We start from the raw sequence: 23,223 nt of genomic DNA on the forward strand, positions 1-23,223 counted from the left end.
CCGGCGTGCAGAAGCTACCCGAGGGTCTGATCCCTGCGTCGATCGGGGGTTTATCCGCTGCAGCCCTAGATTCAACAGGGGGTATGGTGTTTTCTGGCGCTACCTGGTGATCAGACGGTGAGATGGTGGATTCTGCTGCAGCCCTAATCTCAACCGGGGCGGAGGGAGGTGCGGTTCGAGGAGGAGATGGCAAATCGAAGGTTAAAGCGTCAGGTGAAAATTGTGAAAGGAGGATGGCAGTACCTGGTGAAAGGGGCGGTGCATCCAGAGCAGGGGATGTGGGCGGAAACGACAGAGAAACCACAGGAAGGATGTCCTGTGCGGCGGGGATTCCAACAGCTGGTGCGGGAGTATCGTTAGGGTTTCCGAAGATGGCGATCCCTTCTAGTGGGTCCGCGGAGTAGTCTACCAGCTCCGTAGCTTCGAGGCCCTCCATACCGGTCAACCGTAGATACCACTGTCACTGTCTGCAGCCGGAAACCGAAACCCTGTTCCCTGATCTATGCTATCCGATCCGGCGGTCTCCCGTTTTCCTGCGGCTCCTGCAGCTAGGTTACCCGAGGCCCATGCGATCGCGACGCGTGAACCCCATCCTCCCATACATGAAACAAGTTTTCAAGGGTTACCATATTATATTTTAGTATTTTGCAGATTTGAGCTATGGAAAATAGCTAAGAATGAAAGCTTTAAAGGAATCACTTTGCGGACTTGCAATTCCCGTTGCTGCAACACCAATTCCCGTTGCTGCAACACCACTTCCCGATCCCGTAATACCTTTTTAGCAATTCTCTCATTTATAAAAACACCAGTCTCTCCACTTCAGCCCCAAGAAACGAATTTTTTATAAAATACACCACTTCTTGTGATGATTACGATACTCCACTATCACTTCCCGTCATTATTATAAAAAATCGCCGGTATTCTCATGCTCTTAGACCCGCGGTAATCATTATGATCCAGCAAAAGATAAGACAAGACTTTTTGACGCAACAACCAAAAAGGTAAAACATAAAGGTACGCATGATTATGTATGGACATTAAATAATAGTTAATGCGGAGAAGCTGATAGGACTACCAAATAATTGTACTTCCAATCATATCACTTACGCATAGAGAGGGGGGGGATTACCAAAGCGCTTTCATAATTGCATACTATGCCAACTTCTGCCGCCCTTAACTCTCCCGGTAATATGTAAAAGTCACCTTATCACGGCATGTTACCATTTGCAACGGTTTACTCTGAACTGAATTCGGAAACTCGGCTCTGAACTGTGAAATTCACTGAAACAGCAGCTATGGGAGGAAATCTCATCACATATGAACCTGGCACAACAACACTTCTTGAGCTCTATCCCGAAGTTTATCAAATCTTTCTGCAAGCGGGATGGCTAGATTATTTCAGGAGACTTCCAGACTTCGACGCGCAGCAAGTCCTCGAGTTTGCATGCAATTTAACAGAAGGATTTTCTGTTGTTCAAGGAGTCCAAATCCCAGTCACGGAGGAAGTCATAGCCCAAGTTACCGGGCTACCAGCTAATGGCATACGGTGGTTCAGTAGGAAGCACTTGATCCTTAATGCGCAGCAGGATTTTCTTCAACCAGGCGAGCAGGTGGAACCGAAGGGCAGAGGTGTAGCACTTCAGTCATTGCCTCAACCGTGGTCGAAAGTTGCCGAATTTGTGAAGCAATACCTGACGTGCGAAGGCCGGTACCAGGTAATTTACCAGCATGATTTCGTCTTGTTGAATCATTTGAGGAATGGTCAGTTGATAAACATGCCATATTATTTATTGGGATGTCTTAAAAATATGTCACGTTACACTATCAATGCAAAGCATCCGCTTCTTTCCTTGAAACACCACCGTTTAGCTCAATTGATGATAAATAGAGGCCTCACCTTAAATAACCCTCTACCCCCCATTAATCCCCATCAAGAGGCAGAGATTCCACAGCCGGAACAGGAAATTCCTCATCAGGAAGAGGAAATTCTTCACCAAGCTGAAGACGTACCTCAACCAGATGTAGAGATCCCTCAGCAAACAGAGAACATTCCTGAGCAAATACCCGAAGAAATCCCTCAGCAAGCAGACGACATTCCTAAAGAAGTCCTCCAGCAAACACCCCCACAAGTTGCTGAAAATGAGCAATCAACAGTAGAAATACCCACGGAAACAACTCCATCCCCCAACAGAACCAATCCATCCATTCCTATACTTGGTATTTCTACCGACGACTCTGATGATAACATCCCTATTACCTTGCTCAAATGAAAAATGCAGAGGAAAATAGAAACCCCACCAAAAAGAAGAAGAACTAGGGCTTCGGCTAAAGCAACTGCTATTTCTACCACTGTCCCTATCTTAAAGAAAGCCAGTCTGAAAAGAAAAATGCCTGAATTCCCTGCTTCTCTACCCAAGCAAAGGACTCTGTCGTCTGTAATAGCTGAATATCCTAGCCACACCCCTCCCAGATCACCACCCATCACCTTGAAAACCCGCATTACCACCAGCCCTAGAAACTCCTCTCCCTCACTCTCGGAGGCTGAGATGCAGAGTGCTCACAGTTTCATGACATCATATTTTAAGGCAGCTGACACACAAGAACCAGTTGTCGACACCCAAGGTAATATTGGCCAAGAAGCTGCAACACAAGAAACAACCACTACCCCAGGTGACACACAAGAACAACCTGTCGAGGGTATAAGGGATCAAATTAATGTTGAAGCACAACCTCTGCCTCCACTGGAACCTGCTGCTCCACAAGCTCAGCCCACCATATCTACTCTGCAGGAAGAAATTGAATTTCTAAAAGCTTAGATTCAGGACTACCAGGAGGAAATAATAAGGGTCAAGGAAGCCTATCAAAATGAATTTAGCCTGCATATTTTAGCACGAGTAGCATCTGCAGCAGAGAAGAGTAAGGAAAATGAATATGTGTGTAGCAGTTGTGGTGACATATATACTCAAGCAGGATACAAGGTAGTGGTAGAACCAATGAATGAAGTCCCTGTTGTTGTGGTTCAGACAGAAGAACCTGTTGTCACACAAGAACCAACAGGCTCTCCAGAAAAGGTGCAGGAGCAGACAGAAGAACCTGTTGTCACACAAGAACCAACAGGCTCTCCAGAAACTGCACCAGAGCAAACAGAAGAACTTGCTGACACACAAGAACCAGTAAGTTCTCCAGAAACTGCACCAGAGCAAACAGAAGAACTTGCTGACACACAAGAACCAGTAAGTTCTCCAGAAATTGCACCAGAGCAAACAGAAGAACTTGCTGACACACAAGAACCAGTAAGTTCTCCAGAAACTGCACAAGAGAAAACATAAGAACTTGCTGACACACAAGAACCAGTAAGTTCTCCAGAAACTGCACAAGAGCAAACAAAAGAACTTGCTGACACACAAGAACCAGTAAGTTCTCCAGAAACTGCACGGGAGAAAATAGAAGAACTTGCTGAAACACAAGAACCAACAAGTTCTCCAGAAACTATGCAGGAGGTAACAGGGAATAAAGAAGAGGAAAAGTCACCACGGCCTACCCAAATTGCCATGGAACGAGAGGAAGAAATGGTTACAGAAGAAAATGAAGAAGAAAACATGGACTCACCCAGGCCTATTCAAACTGCCATGGAAAAAGAAGAAAATGAAGAAGAAAATATAGACTCACCCAGCCTACCCAAATCGCCATAGAACAAGAAGAGGAAGCAATTACACAGGAAACAGGAGGAAATGAGGAAAAAGGCATAGACTCACCCCGACCTACCCAAACCGCCACAGAACAAGAAGAGGAAGCAGATACATAGGAATCAGTACAGAATATAGAACATGAAGAAGAAACAGTAGCTGGAAATGGAAAGGAAGCCATTGGATCATCACGGCCTACTCCAATTATCACAGAGTAGATTACCCTTGTTGATGCCTTTACACAAACAGAACTTCCCTCTGTTAGTGATGCATGCATAGAAACATATAGTTTTCAAGAACTAAAAGGAAAATGATGGAGAGAATATGAGCTGTCACAAGGCAAATCTTTCCAACAGCAAAAGGGGACATGGTTCAATTATGCATATAAGAACTGGGAAGCACTTGAGCAGTGTAGAGCTTAGTACAAAGAAATTAAGGAACTAAAAGCCAGATTGTCACAAATGTTTGAATTATTCCAAAGAATACTTGCCACAAGGAAACCCTCTTTCAATTATGCAACATTTTTTAGGGAAAGACTCACATTCTTACAGATAAAGGCTGTGAGAGAAGGTAGACCTCATCAGGTGGTTACATCAGAGAAATTTATGCAAACCTTTGCAGAGGCACCTAAAAATGATCAAAATTTGTTATGCGAGCTTTATCTCCATAATGAAGCCATGACCAAAGAAAGAAACATGAATATGCTACCTGTGGTTGGCGACATACAGCTGAGAGCTTTCATCTCCTTTTTAGCCAACCAACTTACATGGCAGAACGCTTTTACCTCATCTCAACATAATGAACAGAATTGCCTTCTGTGGATTAGAGCTGAACCTTAGAACGCAACCACCTTCATTGCACAACATCAAAGAATGATAAGTGATCTTGAAATGAAGGACCGCGTCAGGAAACTACAAGCAGTGGTCCTGAGAGACTGTCAACACTATGTGAGAACTAAGGCACCCTTGGCTGTCAAGGCAAATAACTTGTTCTGGGAAAACTGCCCCAAGGAGAGGCAGGAATATCACCCTTATAATCCACCTAATTTACATGCAACACTCTCAAGGGTACCTTACTATGTTAGATGCATGCAATACTGTGCTGAGAATTGGATTGGCTACAGATTTAAATTTCCACTTCTATGGTTATCTGGTGAACAATACAAGGGCCAATTTGGATCATCCAAAAAGGAAGAAGCAGCAGCATGGAGGCAAATACAGACTGTCTGTGGGTTCAGAGATAAGTTTGATGTCACTTCCTATAACTATTGTCTCAGTAATCTACACTGTTCATCCTAGTACTCCGATTCAAACTCAGAGTAAGCATTGCATGAGGACATGCAATCTCTTCAGTTGGGGGGGATGTTAGGATTCAGAATTGACCATTTTTGACCTTATATTTTGGCCATAATATTATCCTTTTCAGTTCAATAGTTGAAAGCTTTGATTACATAATGACTTAATCACCCCAAGGTATGAAGTAATTCTCCGCATATCTATATGTTTAATTGTTCATTACATATTCATGATTATCTTTATATTTATCTTTGGAAAATCTAACTAAGTTGTCAAGTAACTGTTGAACTGTCTAAAGTCTGCATGAATTATAATTCATAGTTGCTGTCACACCAGAAACAGCAACTACGCAGTTGCTGTAACACCATAAACAGCAACTACGCAGTTGCTGCGACACCAGAAGCAGCAACTACGCAGTTGCTACAGCCAGTAACGACAACTATCTAAAGCAGGGGAATGTTATTTTGCGACAACTGGAAATAACAAACGACAACTATCTGAATATTGCCAGAATTCCGCGCTAACGTAGCATGATCAGCAATTGTCCAAAAAGGGTAAAACACAGTTGCTAAAATATCAAGAACAACACGAGTTTACCAAATCAGCAACCATGGGGAAACGGCGAAGGATAATGCGAGGATCCCAAGAAGACGGTTGAAGTTCGGTTACCAGCTGTGTAACAGAAAGAAACTCAAGAAAGAATACATTGTCATACTGTTATAATAGCATTCTGTAACTCTTATTTTTGGACATAAAGGGTTAACTGAATGAACTGTGATAGTCTATTGTAATAGATGTCTCCTCTATAAAGAGGAGACATCTACATTAGAGAAGGGGAGAAAATATTTTTGTAAGGGGAATTTTGAAATACAACAGCAAAGTCTGAACTCTCATTGTAACTGAATCTTTTAGCAGATGAATAGAAGATTGTTCTGAGCATCTAATCTAGTATTTGCGTTCTGGGGAATCTTGTGAGAGGGAATGGGCCCACGTTCCTCACAAGATTCACCCATTTACTTTTCTGTCAAGTGTGTAAGTGTGTTTGGTAATTTCTTTATGCTTGTACTCTATTTTGGATTCTGTAGCATTACCTCTGATAATTTCCTTTTTTCTGCAACTCTGTTTTGTTAATCGTTTGAAACTGTACTTCACCGGTGAATTAGAATTGCAGTGTGTATTAGCAATCTGGTTACAGGGGCAGGTGTTGAACGTCCTTGTTTGGAGGATAGGGTCCTGATCCTCTGATAACAGAGCATCCATCACTTTTCTTTTCAGATTTGTCATCTTAAATTAACTGCTTTCATTTTATCTTTACAGTACACTGTTATCACATAACGTGAGAATTACGTATACTACAGCTTTTTAATGCTTTTAGAGTTAAGTACATACAGTACGCGGTAGCCTTTGAAATAAAAGACTTTCCCAGGTTGACAATTTAATGTGGTACTTGATTGTTAATCAATAAACAAATCAACTAGCCAACACACATCACCATACCAATGTACCTTAGTATAGTTGGGGGAGGATACCTTATCTTTAAGATCAACAAATTAGCATGATACATGTATAACATAATCATGACAACATATAGAAACATAACACATAAGCATATAACCATGCAACCGTCATTCTAGTTAGGGTCCAGTCATCAATGCATGACCTTATCAACAATGCATACCACAACCTCATGCATGACAACAACCATTACATCACTGTACACTTGACCACATGCAAACATTAACATGCATAGGCAATGTGTAATCAACCACACACACTCACAAACACATAATTAAGCATAAACATACAACACTTGAAACCAAGATTACAAGGATGGCACATGTAACCAAGCATACAAGAATGTAACCAAGAATGCAAAATGATACATGTAAGCGACATATAACGACTTGTAACTAATCATACACATGATGATGCACTCCATAACAACAACATCAACTTTTTCATGGCGACATCACTACAACTATGATCAATATCATGCAAATGCAACAAGCACATGGAATGCAAGCATAAGAAACACACACGCAACCAACATGAATGTGTGAATAACACACACAACCCATCTAGTCTAAGGGGTAAACCATGCTTTTATACCACTCTGTAACACCCTCCTCCCACATTTACCCAAGTAACCAACCAACCGGGGTAAACATGCGATGAGAGGCCACTATGATATGATTTGACCTCCTAAGTCCCTTTAAGGAAGTGGAATTGACAAAAACATACCATAAAAACATTCAACATCAACATTAGGACCCTTAGGAACCTAAACCAACCTTCGGTCCCACTGAGATTTTAGACCACTTGACCCCTGGACACTCTCATGCTATAGTCCTGCTAGTGTCCAAGAGGCTCTGGACACTCTCATGATAAGGCATGCCATCACATATGGACTATTTTGCATAGTACTGTGCAGCATCCCCAGGATTTGAGCCACTTTTTCAGGCCCAGAGCCCAGGTCACTGCCCATAATAGAATGGAATCTTCATAATAGTGATATAAAAAGGAAATGATAGTGCAAAAGAAATTACTTGAATAAGATCTTGACTAGACCCCTAGTAGCCATGACGTGAATTTCACCAAACACATCATTAATATGTAATCTACAGGTGTAAATAACAAATCTGAGCATAGGGGTCTCATACTTAGCTAAGAATCGCTAAGAGATGTTGATGCCTCAACACATTAGCTGCCATTTCATCCATTAGGTCATAGATAGATTGTTCATTCATTGACAAGTAAAAACATGATGAGATCCATACATATCTACTGTCATAAAACACATACATAACCAACATAATAGCAACAGAAATACTAATGAAACCATAGCCATATAAATCACATATAAACTAGTGTAATACTCATATAAATACAAGGAGAAATAACCTCATATTGATGATGAAAAATCCAAACACAGGATGGGACTTCCACATTCCACCCGACCATAGAATGGTTGAGCCAAATGTCTCTTCAACCATTCACCCCTGTGCCATATTCTAAGCATGAATGTGGGATCTCATAGAACACATCAATCCAAAACCCTCTAGGACTTCGAGAGGCCATCCACTTCAACCCATTAAACAATGGTTCCACGTCATGGTTGGACATCACAAAGCCATCATCAGATTGGTCTCCATCCAAGCCTTCTAGGGCTTCTAGAGCATTTGTTCCAACCAAGGCTTCCAGGATTAGTAATACAACGCACAAATGCCATCAAGCTTCCAGAACATTTTTCCAACCAGGACTTCCAGGACTAGTAACTCAACCCACCAAGGGCTTCCAAGACTAGTAACTCAACCCACCAAGGGCTTCCAGAGTGTTTTTCCAACCAAGGCTTCCAGGACTAGTAACTCAACCCAATTTGTTACATGGATTCTAGAGCGTTTATCCAACCAGGGCTTCCAGGAACTAATAACTCAACCCAAGCTAAGGAAACATGAGAACCAACCAAAAAAATAAGGAAATAAACCCACAATCTCCATGGCTATCTAGGAAATGGCAAGGCTAGGAAAATCCACTGTCAATCCAGGAAATCCTCCATGCCAATGAGAGATCATGACAAATAATCCACATGCATATGCCATGCATGCCAAAACTAGTGAGGAAAACATACATGTAACTAGGTACATGCAAGAAAAATTCACTGTAGCTGTTAATCCTGATGTCCTCTTGTGCTTTCATGCTCTCCTTTGCCTTCTTTCTCCAAGAATCCAAGTATGCCACACTCTCCAAGAGTGCTCCAAGAAAAATCTAAGTATCCAAGAGTATGAGAGAGAGAGAATAATGAGAGAGCTCCAGAATTGAACTGACAAAAGGCTACCAACTAATCCTTAGAAGCATTTTTATGAATTAGGTCTATATTTTCTTCATTTTCCATTATTTTCCTTCAATTTCCTCTTCATATGCAACCTGTGACCTTTCACCTCCCTTTTCTACTAATTTCCATTATTTTCATAAATAAATGTGCCAAAAATTCCATTTTTCCTTTCCAAAGCCTTAGCCTTTTCCTATGCCAATTTCCTTATCCATTAATAACCAAATGAACACCCACATTAGGATGTCTTGCCCAACATTCATCTTGGAATAAGTGTCCCATCAACTGTGGTTAGTATTTTTCCTTTATTAACTTTTATTACATGGAATTTTCATGAGGGTTGTTACATCAGTAATTCAATTGCTTTAGTGATTCAATTTATTGGTGATTGATATTCAGTGGTTATTCAGTGATTATATTCAAATTATGTGATTCAGTTTGGTATATTGGTTTGAGCTTATTGTTGGTGTGGGTCCAGTATGAAAATTTGATGAAAGGTCGCCTAGATGTTTTGATGTGTATTTGAGATAGGTGGATCTAGTATGAAACAATGTGAAACGTGGACCACGAGGTGCTGAGGGTTGTAGCCTTCAGTGAGGGGGTAGGAGCTCTCTTCTGGTAGGAGCCGGTAAAATATATCAGGGGGTTATAGATCCCTTCCAATGGGTGTTGGAGAACGAGTGGAGAGAAAATACGAAGAAAGTTAGCTATGGCATAAAAGATTGGGACACCTCAACTTTTCTAAACTATACAAATCAAACAAGAAGAGAGCAGTTCATGACTTGTGAGACATTGCTCCTTCTGAAAATATCATTTGCAAGTCATTCCAATTTGGCAAGAAATCAAGAGTTTAGTTTAAAACTAAAGAATTCACTTCATGTAAGCCTCTTAAACTTCTTCATACAAATTTATATGGACTTATGAGAAATAAGTCTCCTTGTGGTGAACAATACTTCATGTTGTTAATTGATGATTTTACAAGAATGTGTTGGGTTAGTTTGTTGAAGTATAAAGATGAAGCATTTGAAAATTTTAAATTATTCAAGGCTATGGTGGAAAGTGAATTGGAATTGAAAATCAAATTCCTTAGATTTGATAGAGGAGGAGAGTTTATATCAGATGAATTTTTCAAGTTTTGTGAGTAGTGTTAGTGTCAGTCTTTCCAGCCTTCCTCCAGTGATCAAACGTGCTCTTACAAAGTGATTTTGAAGTGTCAAGGTCAAATTTTGTCATTTCAGTGAGTCTTCAAGAAAAAATTGGTCACTAGGCATTAGGTTTAGGGTTTGCTTTCATTATTTTCAAAATTTCCCAAATGACAATCTATGTCACTATTCAGCTGAGTCTATCATCATTCATAGGGTTTTCATAATCATGTCAAGTTCTAATGAGTCATTTTACACCTTGTTCATGCTTCAGTTGCACCTAGGTAAGGTCATTTCCCTCTCCTAGGGTTTTGAAAGTTAATTTCTCTTGGATGGTCAAATCATCGGCAAAACTTGTATCCTGATGTTCATACACCTTCCCCTATCCTTAAAGTACCTTATCAAATGCTTCCCATCACTGAGATCTCCCAAATTCCTCATTTTCGCACAAACCCTAGTTTCTTGCTACAACCTGGCAATTTTCTAGGTTTGGCCTGTGTTTTGCCCTTTTCGACCCCTTCCCCTCACTTGATCTCTGAGATTCCACTTTCCCCTGCTTCCTAACATCCCTCCCTACTTCCAAAAATTTCCCCAAGAATTTAGAAGCCCCTCATCTCCTTCATTTCGCTTCATTTCGACAAAATCCCTTGTTCCACACATCGGGATAAGTTTCACTCAAAAGATGTTTCAGAGCAATCAAAGATGAATTTTGGAAAAATGAGAGACAATTTTGTCCACAACATGCCAAAGAAGAAAAACCTCCTTCACTTTTTACACAGGTGTCATGGTCTTAGAGAAATGTCAAAAATATCGTTGCCTCAGGAGAATCGAATGCACCTCTGAAGTGACCTTGGGAAAATCAAGTTTTCTCCTAGCTTGGTTATCGAAATTACTTTCTTGATGCGTCAAATGATAACTAGACATAAAGATATTTCCAATGAGCTATCATGAGCTTAATTTGGAGTTGCGGAAGGCATTCCAAAGTTGACTGCAACAACACTCTGCCTTGAGGTAGCCTCATTTGGCACATTTTGACCAGTCTTGGGAGATTTGATTTTGGATAGGAAAAATAAACTCCAAATTAAAAAATTCCAGATTTTTTGAAAAGTAGACTCAAAGACCTTTCGAACAAGCTATCCTGTGCCCAATTTGGACACTGGGAAGGCCTCCAAAAAGCATCTGAAAGTCGCACTACGCATAGGGCTCAGGCGCGCTACCCTGAAGATGGGCAAGTCCATTTCTAAAACACTCAGCATTTTTGGATTTGTCATGATAAATTACACTTTCTCAGAAATTTACAAGACATTTCATCAGGTTTTGAGCCCTCAGAAGGTCAAAAAACATGCAAAAAATGACTTTCTGCCACTTTTTGGACACACAGGAAGCAGTCTTGGGATATTGCAATTTTGGAGAGGCAAATTGACACCAAATTGAGAAATTCAACTTGGGTTGGAAAGTAGACATCCAGACCTTTCCGACAAGCCTACTTTTGCCTCATTTGGATGCCGGGACGTGCCTCAAAAGTTGGCTCAAAGGCGTGCTACGCGTAGAGAATTGGGGCGCTACGCATCAGGGAAATTTGCCAGATTTTCACCTACAGCTCAGCAAAACGCAGATTTGACTAGTTTTGACTTTTTGGAGTGATTTTTCATCCTCCTTGATGTAATTGATGTAATTTTATGATGTCATGGCACTTATTTATCTCTTCTAGAAGATTCATTCATAAAAAGTCAAAAATTTAATGAATGAATTAGTTTCCTAGCTTATAGAGGCAAGTTGTTTTGATTGCCTAGATTTTAGTGCTCAGTTTAGAATTGGTTGAAACAGCTCCTAGAAGGATGAGCTCGACCCCTAGAGGCAAGGTAAGGTGTTAGCTTGCCTATATTATGTATTTTCTTAGTCATTTTCATGGTTGGACTCTTGGGGGATAAGCTTCTATTGTATTACACTTTGTATCTCTGCAATTTTGGTAAAGGAAAGACCAGGGTTTTGCAGCCCTCTTTGGGATTCCTGTGGTTACTTGTGTTGATGGTGTGCTTATCTTATGTACTTGTAAGTTTTATTATGTGTATCATTTTCTCACTTTTCCTTCTGCAAATTAGGCAAATGAAGTGATAAGGTAGAATTCATGATTGCTATGCTCTGCCTTTAAGTTTGCTTAATATCAATGTTTTCATCTGTTTAAGGAGAACTCATGGTGATTTCTTGCTCTCCTTAGCTCCTCACCAGTCATTCATATCCACCCAACTCTTTCAAAGGCATCAAGACAGTCTCCTACCTTGCCCCAAAAAGACCTCTGCAAAAGCTGTGTCCCATCCTCACACCCAAAATTGCTCTCCCCCTGTTTTCCACCAAAACCCTAAAAATATGAAATCAAACCTTCTCTATCAGTTTACTAGCCTAAAATCAGTGTTCTTTATTGGTTATCTCTGCCCTTTGAAGATCTTTGCTGAGATAGACCCGGAGAGAGCCCTCTCCTGTCCTCGTAGGGCTAGCTACGAGGCTAAGTGGTTTGATGTTGCCTTGGATTTTGCCTTCTTCAGCCTGAGGCCAGATTCGAGCACTAACAAGTAGCATGACATCAAAAGAAAATTATCCATAGCTAAAACTCCTCAATAAAATGGAGTGGGAGAAAGAATGGATAGAAAAGTTCAACAAATGGCACATTTTATGTTTGATGAGTCAAGAACACCTCACACCTTCTAGGGAGAAGTAGTATAAACAACTGTTTATATACTCAATAAGGCCCATGTTCGAGTAAACAATGATAAAACACCGCATGAACTTTGGTATGAAAAACCTGCAACTATGAAATATTTTAAATTCTTTGGAAGAAAATGTTTTATATATAAAATGGATGATAATATTGGAAAATTTGAACCTATAGGTGATGAAGGAATCCTTCTTGGATACTCTTCTAGAAGTAAAGGACATAAATGTTATAATAAGAGGCTCCAAAAGATTGTTGAAAGTAGATGTTGTGATTGATGAAGCATCCACTGGTAACAAAAGAGAAATACAATTAAAGGATGAACAACTCCCTACTAAGATACAAGAAGTTGTAGGAGAAGAAGAAAGAGAAGCATCAAAATAAGGAAATGAAAATGCAAGTGTATCATGAAAAAATCCATCAAGGTATATTAATAAAAATCATCCTGAATTTGAAGTTGGAATGCAAACTAGAAGAACATTTATTGGATCATTTAGTCACTTAGCCTTATTATCCATATTTGAACCTCAAAATGTGAATCAAGCAAGTAAAGATGAATGTTGGGTTTGCAATCAATGAAGAACTTGATCAAATAGAAAAGAATCATACATGGCAGCTTGTACCAAGGCCTCATAATAAAAACGTAATTGAGACAAAATGGGTATTTAAAAACAAAATGAATGAAAATGAAGCAGTAATCTGGAACAAAGCAAGACTTGTATGCAAAGGCTATGCTCAAAAATAAGGAAGATATTTTGAAGAAACATTCACACCTATAGCTAGACTTGAAGCCATAAGAATGTTCCTTGCATTTTCCAGCTTTCGTAACTTCAAGGTATATCAAATGGATGTTAAATCTGAATTTTTAAATGGAGGCCTAGAAGAAAAAATTTATATTGAACAACCTGAAGGATTCATACTTGGAAATGATAAAAATATTGTTTGCAAGCTTAAGAAGGCATTATATGGGTTAAAACAAGCTCCATGTGCATGGTATTATCGTCTTGACATGTATCTTCAACAATAGGGGTTCAAGAAAGAATCTGCAGATAACAATCTATATATCAAATTTGACAAAGAAACACTACTTGTAGTAGTGGTTTATGTTGATGACATCATATCTGGAAGGAATGTTGGATATATGAGTTAAGGATTTTCTTTAGCCATCCAACATGAATTTGAAATGTCTTTACTTGGTGAGCTAACATTCTTTCTTGGTCTTCAGGTTAATCAAACTAAGGATGGTATCTTCCTTTCTCAAACCAAGTATCTCAATCATATCATGAAGAAATATGGATTAGAATATTGCAAACTTGTATTCACACCTATGGTGACAACATGCACTCTTATGCAATATGATAACTATCCTACACCTAAATACAAATATATGATTGGAAATTTGATTTATCTTACCGATACAAGACTGGACATTATGCATGCAATTGTCAAAGTTGGACGATTGCAAGCAAATCCTAAAGAAACACATCTCAAATAATTTAAAATGATATTCAAATATCTATAAGGAACTCAAGATCTTGGACTATGGTATCCCAAAAGCACACATTTTTCACTTCATGTTTACACAGATGCAGACCGGGTAGGTAGTGTTGATGACCACAAAAGTACTAGAGGAGCCTTCTATTTGGGATCTCACCTAGTTTCTTGGTTCAGTAAGAAACATTGTTCTATTGATTTATCAATCTCTGAAGAGGCATATGTTGTTGTTTCTTCCTATTGTACTCGACTTCTATGGATGATAGAAACATTACAAGACGTTCAATTCACTTTTCCTTAACCTATACCTATTCTTTGTGACAACACTAGTGCCATAAGTATCTCTAAAAATCCTATCATGCACTCAAAAACTAAGCACATCCCAATCAAATACCATTTTCTTAGAGAGAAATTTCTTAAATAGAAAATCAAGTTGGAATATATTCCTTCAAAGGAACAGGTTGCAAATCTATTCACTAAACCTCTTCCTTATGATTCCTTTGAGTATCTCAAACATAAGTTAGGAATGATTCCTACCTCTTCACTCTGCTAATTTCTCTAACATAATAGGAAATATGATCTCTGGGGGAGTTTTGATTATGAAAACTCAACATGTCATATTATGTACATCATTCTTATGAAGGACAGCGACATGTATATGAAAATTTTGACTTAGACAGTCGCGTATGGTTTTTTGTGATGCTAAAAGAATGCCACAAATTCAGGGGGAGCTTTTATTATGCTTCCATCAGTTCATTATTGACATTCTGGTTCTAACATTGGTTTGTTGTAGACTGTTGGTAGTACCCTTATGCATGTTTCAAAATGTATGAGTGATGAATTATTGTTGCTGATGATCTATCTCTTTGTTATTGGTAAGAAGGATATAATGTAATAAGAATTGATGATGAAGGGTTGGAACATGTTTAGGGGGAGAATATTTTATGCTTCTGATGGTTCATTGTTGGCATTATGGTCTTCTTGAGTACTCCTCATTGCATGATGGTGTTTATGATGAGTTCACGGTTATTACCACTGTCACTATGTCATGGGTTATCATATGATGTAGTTATGGATGGTGCCTTATTATTGCTGCTAAATATTAATGAACTTGATGAGGAAGATATGCATTCTATATTCACTATTGATGATATATATATGACTTCTTGATGATAAGGATATTTTCATGTTGCTAGTGTCAAATGAGTCTGCTGCAAATAACTATGAGATTGATCATAGAGTCTTTGGTATAGGATAAGTCATGTATTTGAGTCCTAAAGTATTGTACTTTTATTGCATATCTTTAGAATCTACAACATATGCTCAAAAAGAGCATGGTTAGTATGCAGATTTCATATAAAACTTAGAGTATTGAAATCTACAAAGGGAAGTACTTCATTCAACCTAGTTCACCCCTTTTCCCTTGATGTCAGAGGGGGAGAGAATACTTGGTGTTACTTGGTAATTTCTAGTGGTTTCCAAACACCAAAGAGGTTGCAACCAAGTCCAAAGGGGGAGATTGTTGGCATTATGGACAATGTGTTGTTCTTGATGGAAACCATCTTTTCAAACATGTCCTTGATGTCAACTTGGTTATAACTATTCCAGATTACATGATTGATGATACAACTAATATGTGTAACAACCCCTAGTTAAAATTTCATGTAATAAAATTTAATAAAGGAAAAATAAGACCACTGTTAAGTGACACTTATCCAAAGTTGAATGTTGGGAAAATATATCCTAGTGGGAACCACTGGATGTGTTTATGGCTGTGGGAAATTGGCAAAGGAAGTGGCTAAGGCATTAAAAAGGCAAAAATGTATTTTGGCACATTTATTTATGAAAATAAAGGAAATTAGGAGAAAAGGAAGGTGAAAGGTCACAGGTTGCATGTGAGTAGGAAAATGAAGGAAAATAATGGAAATTGAATAAAATAGAGGCCCAATTGATAAAAAGGCTTCCGAGGATAAGTTTGTAACCGTTTGTTAGTGTAACCTTTTTTCAATTCAAGTTTAGAGCTCTTCCATTATTCTCTCTCTCTCACACTCATGGACACTTATAGTTTTCTTGGAGCATTCTAGCTTTGGAGAAAGGGAGGGAAAATCAAGCAAAGGAAGGACAAGAAAAAGAAAGGAAAGAAAAGAGAAAGAAATGAAGAGAAGGATCAAACAACTTCAACAGGAATACTTACAGGTAACAAATTAAATATGTGATTTCCTAGCTGGTTTTGACATGCATGGATTTGCATGTTGGTATTTGGTTCTCTGGTTGTCGGTGGCATGGTATTGCCGAGTTATGACAGTGGTTTTCAGCCTTTCCTTGCCATTTTTTAGATAGCCATTGTGTGATTAGATTGTTTCTCAATTTTGAACTTTGGAAATGTCAGATGGTTTCAAAATTTGAGGCGAAGGTGGTCTTGCGAAAATTCCCAAAGGCATAGGAATCCCTTGACCAGTTTTGGCGGGATACACGTAAATCTCGAGGGTGGAGTCTCTTTTTAGGGTCTAGTGATCTGGTGTGGATTGTGATAGAGCCTAAGAGACAAGGAGATGAAAAATTCCTCAAGGATAGTGATGGATTATAGAGCCATTCCAAGCTTGGTTTGGTTTTGTAGTCTAGGTGCCGGTTTGGTGAGGGTGGAGGTGGTTTAACCTTTGGATTCCCTTGGTTTTTTTTGGATCAATTTATCCATGAGATCCCACATTCATGCTTGGGTATGACATGGGGGTGACTGGCTAAAAGAAATATTTGGTTTAGCCATGTCTATGGTCGAATGGTACGTGGAAGTCCCCAACTTGGTCGACTCTTGCCTATGTTTAATAAAAGCTAAGTTCTCTTGATTTTGTACTTGTTATTATGTGGCCTTAATGGATGTTATCTCATTGTTCTTTACATGGTTTAACATCGGTTATAATCATGTTTATATGATTGGTTATAGTCATGGTTATTTCATTTATTTACTTGTAACTAAAAGGATAATGGATGCAAGACCTAATTGTGTCAAAGTAGTTAAGGGAAGAGGGTGGTGATCCTTCTTGTCAAGTCTCATATGAGTTATCAATAATTTATGTTATGTCTTGTATTCATGTCCTATAGATTACGTTGCTGCCAAGTGTTTGACAGAATGTCAGTCTCGGTTATGGATGGTTAGGCCTAGTCCTAGAGCCAGTTTTGGCTTGCAAGTCTTGTTGTCATGAAAATTATGGATTCTGAAAGCTATAGGAGTTTCTAGGTAGTGACCTGGATTTTGGGCTTGAAAAGTGGCATAAATCCCAGAGTCATAGGCACATGAATGAGGAGAAAAGTCCCTAGTCATACGCATGCCTTGTTGTGGGAGCATCTGGAGCCTCCCAGATGCACCCTTGTCCATATCAAGGGAGCGTCCAGGGGTTTGATGCATTAAAAACTTAATGGGACCCAGGGAGTGGTCATGGGGATGACTGGGAAGGCTTCTGGGAGTCATGTAGTAGGTACAGAAGGTATGTGTTGTGGGTTTCCGCCAATTCCACTTCCTTAAGGTCATTTAGGAGGTTGAGCCTTCTCATAGTAGCCCCTCATCTCATGTTTAACCTGGTGTTGTAGCCGATCCAACAACCACTCCAAAAATTTCAAATCCTTAAAATTTTAGGAGCCCCTGTATTGCGCGAAAACTTCTGCACCTTAAGAATCTGCTCAAAAGCTAGCTAGACCAGAAAATCCTCGTGAGAACCTAAACTTTCCTGTTAAGTCAAGCTAAGTCATAAAATCAGTTCAAGCAAGACAGTCACAACTTCAGAATGCGAATATTTCCATCACTTGAGACTAGTGCAACCTATGCGACTCGAGCAACCTAAGTGGCTTGAGTCGCATAGGTCAGATCTTGAAAATTTGTGACCCTTGCGACCAACAAGTTGCTAATTTGTAAAGGCCACAAAGGTCGCAAGTGATACCCACCGCGACCATGCAACCCTTGTGACCTCGTGACCAACAGGTCGCTGAGTCGCAAAGGTCGCAATTGATATCCATCGTGACCCTTGCGACCATGACCTTCATAGGTCACATAGATCGCAAGGTCACACCTGTGACCCATGCGACCCTCGCACGTGTGACCAAAACTATAAATAGTAGGTCACCATGATTAATTTGTAACGACTCCTTTAATCGTACAAGAGGCGAAGGAGGCTTACGATTTGGGCACACGTGCAATTTCTCCATGTAGGCGACCTTTCACCTTCCCGAAAATCATTTTTCGGTCCAAGTGTCATTCTCTTCCACCCCTACCCTCCACATTCCACTCTAGGGGGTTTTATCTCCATTGTGGCCTAGGTTTTCACCTCAAACCTAAAATCAATTACTCGAGCCCCATGCAGTCTCTCTTGCCCCCCTCAGAGCCATTCCTCGCCCTTAACCATCCCTGTTCTCGCTAGTGAGCCTGACCATCTGGCCAAGAATAATTACAGAACACCCCTGAGCCTCAAGTTTTTCTTCTTAGCCCACATAAAGCCTAGGTCACACAGCCCACAGCCGCGATACCAAAATTTATGCTACCCTAGCGACCTCGCGACTTCGTGACCTTGCGACTCCTGAAACCTGTGACTGATACAATTAGTTGCTAAGTCGCGCTCTTTTCCTTGTGACCTATGCGACCTACCTTCCAGTGTGACCTGCAAAAAGGCCTCCAGACAAGTTTTGAAATTGATTTTATTTAAGCAGTTTCTATTTCATTTTCATGTCGTCGCTCCCATCATGGGATTGTTTGTTCAACATGCCAAGTGACGTACACCTCGAGTGCATCTCCATTTCCTCCTGCGAAGACTATATGGCACCCCCAACTATGAAGGTCGGTCGTAGAAGCTCGAGAAGCAGTTCATTAGAAATCTACCAGTATGAGGAACCTCCCATATATGGGGACATGACCTACAATATCAATAAAATTACAAGGCTCTCATGGTATAACATCTATGAAGAATTCGCGAGACCGGACATACCAGAAACCCAAGATGATTTTCTGATATACCTGAATGTCAAGAGGTCTAAACTTCACAAGATAGCATCACATCCTGCGATCTTCCCATGCAGGGATACTATTTATTGGGTCCTACAGAATATAGATACATATTCATGGACGGTCAGGGACCACACTAAAGCACCCTTAGCTGCAATATCCCCTACAAATATTTCCACCTACTACAGACTCCCTGAAAGGCAGGAGACCTTCAATACCCAGTGGTTCTCTAGTTCTGTAACACCAGTTAAAGATATCCTGAGGAAATGGTGGCAGGACCCATCAAATTTCTAGGTTAGAGTAGATCAGGCATACATGACAAAGGGGCTAAGGAAAGTATATCAACTGATTATGGCTATGATGTGCCACTTGTTGTTAATCTAGGTTTTCATTAATGTCAATAGTTGATCATTGATATAGCAATTACTGGATGGAAAATATTCTTGAAGATGCCAGAAGAGGAAAACACTTGGAAGATTGCCTATATGACATAAACATGATGAAATTCCCTACCTCCAATGATGATTTGATGATGTCATGACAAACCTCCAATAGTGTTGAAGGAGACAACGAGATGAAGAAGGAAGTCAAGGACATAATGATGTCCCTACATTGAAGAAGTGTCAACCATGCACCATGATGAATGAACACACTTGGTGAAGACAATATGATCACCTTGATGACCGCACTTGATGATCCTAATGATGAAAGATTCCCTTGATGACATGAAGCCCATCCATGAAGAATTTCTATTATCCTCTATTTTTCTGCACCATCTATTGACCAGCCTCATAAAACCTTATTTCTCACTCTTTAGAGGCAACATATGAAAATGATACCTATGCCATCTTTTAGAGCACATTTTTATCTTTTTAATGAGCTATCACATTCCCCAAAACTCCAAATACTATAAGAGATATGAATTTTTTAAAATAAGGAAATTAATTCTAGTTATTGAGCCGACCTTACCCCCATAACTCATGTCGGCTTGCTGTGGATGTGGTTGTTCGTTTTTAGGAAGAATAGGTGTATATATAAGAGGTTAGACCTCTGTTGTTTTATCAAGAATATGGTGAAGATCATATAGGAGATTCGAGACACAAGGAGAACAAGGAGTTCACAACTCGTGAACTCAAAGATTGAGGACGAAGGCAGCTTGCTACTGTGGATTAAGGGCATGAACTGCGTCTGCAACCTCGGATTGTGGCAGGGTTTGCAACCTTAGACTGTGGTAGGGTCTGAAACTTCGTATTGTGGGAGGTTATGCAACATCAGAATGTGACAGGGTCTGCAACCTCAGACTGTGGCAGGGTCTACAACCTCGGACTGTGGTAGGGTCTGCATTTTCAGACTGTGGTAGGGTTTTCACCATCAGGTTGTGGTAGAATTGTTTAGAAAGTACTTGGATAGTCTCTAAAGAGTTTCTTCATCACCACAGTGCAAAGAAAAAGAATGTTTCATCACTAACATTATTCCATCATCTCCTTGGAATTGTAAGGTTTGGAATGTAGTGTCACTTGGATAGTGGCATAATAGACTTGCAGAATTTTATTTTGTATAGCTACCTTGAAGAACAAATTGAAGCACAGTAATGAAGGAAACATAGTGAAGCAACATGACCTTGAAATTTAAGTCAACACAGTAATGCAAAGAAATTGAACAAGGAAGACAACATAAGTAATATTGGAATTGACTGTACAATGAAGAAGTATGTCAACAACATCCAAGTAAGTTCCATCTACATTCTTTATTAAAAAGGATTGGTGTCCTTGGAGTTGCTGCTTCTAAACTCAAGGTAGGTGCCTTGGATGAGATAGGGTCAAAGCCCTAGAGGCCAGAGCCTCATCAAAAACCAAGTTGGTGCTTGGGAATAATCATCATACATTATATTTTTTCTTTTATACTCAATAAAATTGTACTTATACGTTTCTCTGATTAAATTGTGAAGAATATAATTAGTAATAATAACAATTGGAAGAAAATAATGATTCACCTCCTCTCAGTATTTCCAACAATTGGTATCATATCCAACTTCTTCATAATCAATCTAACAGCTGGAAGAAGGATTCTTAGTCATAATGAAAAATGAAGAAGTGTCATGAAGGCTTCCTTTGTTCAATTGCACAAATTTTGGGTTTTGGAAAAAAACAATATACTACTACCTAATGTCCCTTGGACCTGAAGTTTGGCATTTGGTTTTGAATGGGTACACTTCTCCTTCCACTCTTCCAACTGATCAAGATGAAAGGAAAGCTTACATAGTAAATGCAAAAGCCTTAAATTCCATCACTAGCAGAATCATTGATTTTGAATTTACAAAAGTCATGAATTGTGACTCGGCCAAAGAAGTATGGGTTAAGTTGGTTAGCTTATACGATGGGGACTCCAATGTTAAGAAGGAAGAGATTAAAAATCATAGAAGGAAATTCGAAAGTCTGAAAATGGATGATGAAGAAGATATTGCATCATACCTTCTCCAAGTAGTTGAAGTGGTCAACTCTCTTAAAGGATTGGGAGAAAAGATTGAAGAAAGCAATGTTGTTCAAAAGGTCTTAAGATCTCTCCTTGACAGATTTGACTCCAAAGTAAGTGCTATAGAAGAAATGAAGGACCTAGATACTCTCAAGATGGATGAACTTCATGGAATCCTCATTTCCTATGAGATGAGAAAAGGAATCCTGAGTTCCAAAGATGCAACATTCAAGGCCTCAAAATCAAAAAAGGGGAAAGGATGGAATACTAGTAGTGATAACTTTGATGTTGAATATGAATTGGCACAATTTGTACGAAGACTAAAGAAAGTATCCAAGCTAAAAGGTAAGTACCCTCTTATTTTTTTCAAATGTCGGAGAATAGTTCATTATGCCGCAAAATTTCCTCATAAGCATGATAATGATGACAAGGAGGATTCTAAAAGGATGGTATACAGAAAGAAAGGGTTTAATAAGAAGAATTTCTTCTCTAAGAAATATGAGTCTGATGAAGATGAATTTGTAGTCATCAAAAAGAAGTCAACTAATCATTTCCCTTATCGCAAAGGAGGTAAAGATGAATCAGATGAAGAAAATGACTATGTTGGAAGCCAAGAAATATTATTCATGGCATGATCTAGGTTCGGGTGTGACAAAGGACCCTTCCAAGACCTTTTACTTTTGTGATGTGTTAAATGCCATTTTAAAAGAACACTAATGAATACATCTGCATGCTGTAAAGAAGAGGAACATGACAATCATTAGCAACATAAAATAACAAGACGTTGATAACGAAGTTCGTCCAGGAGGGACTACGTCTCCGGGCCCCGATGTCAAGATGGTGTAGGCCGTTGCATTAAGTGTTGTCAATAGTGATGATGTACATAAGAGATGATGTCGCTATCATACAAGGAAAATTCCCTCACGCAGGAGTGGCGCCAAGAGATGTCTAGTTACAAGAACTCTCAGTCGAAAAGACTCCTATCAGTATGACACAAACTCATGCATTATGAGCATCCCGCCAACATGGCATAAAAGGGATCTCAATGCAAAACATACATGGCGACAACATGAGTATCCCATCAACATGACGACAAAGGGATCTCAAATAAAACATGACGAATCATGACAATAAGTACATCACACATATGATTCCGCATCACATCAAGCAGGAATCATGAAAACGAGTAAGAAACAAGATCCCTCATCAAACATCAAAGAGGGATTTGTGTAGCACAATGCATAGCAAAAGAAGTACATGAACACATTGCATATACCTCACATCCAAGGGCCATCTGAAGAAGTGGATGTCAAACTGCTGAAGTTGTTCATGGAATCAATCTCATGGCATCAATCACATGGAAATGGCTGCTCGCACTTGAATGCTGACCCCTGCATTCCACTTAGAAAAGTGGCTGAAGAATAGAATGAGCAAATGAGAAATCTGAATATGCACCATCAGATTTGTGGCATCGAATAGTGCAAAATCGACTGTCCAATTTTTGAATTTTGAGAAAGTGAGAATCTAGGCTCAAGGAATCTTTTAGATTCCCCTAGATTCCTCAAAGATTCCCTCCTCCGGGTCCTCTGAAAATCTGCTTCTCAGATC

The sequence above is a fragment of the Pinus tabuliformis genome, chromosome 9 (genome assembly GCF_031772625.1).
Source record: "Pinus tabuliformis cultivar Carrire ecotype Pingquan chromosome 9, CPIR1, whole genome shotgun sequence".
Taxonomy (NCBI): Eukaryota; Viridiplantae; Streptophyta; class Pinopsida; order Pinales; family Pinaceae; genus Pinus; species Pinus tabuliformis.